Genomic DNA, 1,004 nt, shown 5'->3' with positions numbered 1-1,004 from the left:
CGTTAATTTAGTGGACATAATAAAACATTTAAAGATCTCAAATAAAGCATTTGCCCCACTCTAATATGTAATTATGTGCAGGATAATAACACAATTGTAATAAACTGCTTTACCTAGTTGGCTTACAAAGTTTAAACTGACTGCTGCTTGTAGAACATTATGTCAGGTATCTCACAATAGAAATAAGAAACTATTGTCAGGGCCTAACTTATATATTAGTGGGAGAAGTAAAGATAAACATTCTGAAAGCTAGAGAAAAATAAATAGAACTGAAACAAATGTAACATTTAAACAGTGTATAGCAGCATAAAGAGGGCTTTGGAGTCAGACTTTAGGCCTATTTCTTATTAATTGTGTGACCTCAATAATTCAATTAACCTTCCAGAGTTTCAGCTTGCTCATTGACCAAATGTGGATTTTAAAAATTTCTTTTTGCCATGTCACACGACTTGTGAGACCTTAGTTTCCCGACCAGGGATTGAACCTGGGCCCTCGGCAGTGCAAGTGCAGAGTCCTAACCACTGGACCACCAAGGAATTCCCCCAAATGTGGATTTTTATGCCTACATCACAGGATTGTTGTGAGGCTTCAAAGCGACAATATATGCAAGTGTCTAGTGCTTTTCATTAAATGAAATTATTTCAATTAACAAAGAAGCTGTATTCCAACAGCATGCTTTATTGTCAGAAATTTCATTATCAAGAGGAGAGATAATATGTAACGGGGGAAGAAAACAAGATGTAGAACTAAGCATAAACATACACCAGCTCTCTCACCCCAAATCCCTTAAAAGACAGAATAATGAGTAAGTCCCGACCAGTAGTAGCAAACAAGAGAGGAGGCAAAAAATGCCAAAAATCTGGATAGACAGCATGGGGGGTCAGACTGATAGAGAACCCAGAGCAGAGTATTTTTAAATTAATTAATTAATTATTAATTATTTTTGGCTGCATTGTGTCTTCGTTGCTGCGCGTGGGCTTTCTCTAGTTATGGCGAGCAGGGGC

General features: G+C 37.3%; 1 non-coding gene across 1 annotated transcript; it reads right to left on the bottom strand.

Moving 5' to 3' along the window:
• Positions 1-463: 463 nt before the first annotated feature.
• TRNAA-UGC (transfer RNA alanine (anticodon UGC)) lies at positions 464-536 on the bottom strand. Its single transcript has one exon. It is a non-coding gene; the product is annotated as a tRNA-Ala (tRNA).
• Between the last annotated feature and the right edge of the window lie 468 nt (positions 537-1,004).

The sequence above is a fragment of the Physeter macrocephalus genome, chromosome 16 (assembly GCF_002837175.3).
Source record: "Physeter macrocephalus isolate SW-GA chromosome 16, ASM283717v5, whole genome shotgun sequence".
In the NCBI taxonomy this organism is placed as follows: domain Eukaryota; kingdom Metazoa; phylum Chordata; class Mammalia; order Artiodactyla; family Physeteridae; genus Physeter; species Physeter macrocephalus.
The sequence above is the reverse complement of the archived record's forward strand: the minus strand, read 5'-3'. Positions and strand labels throughout refer to the sequence as shown.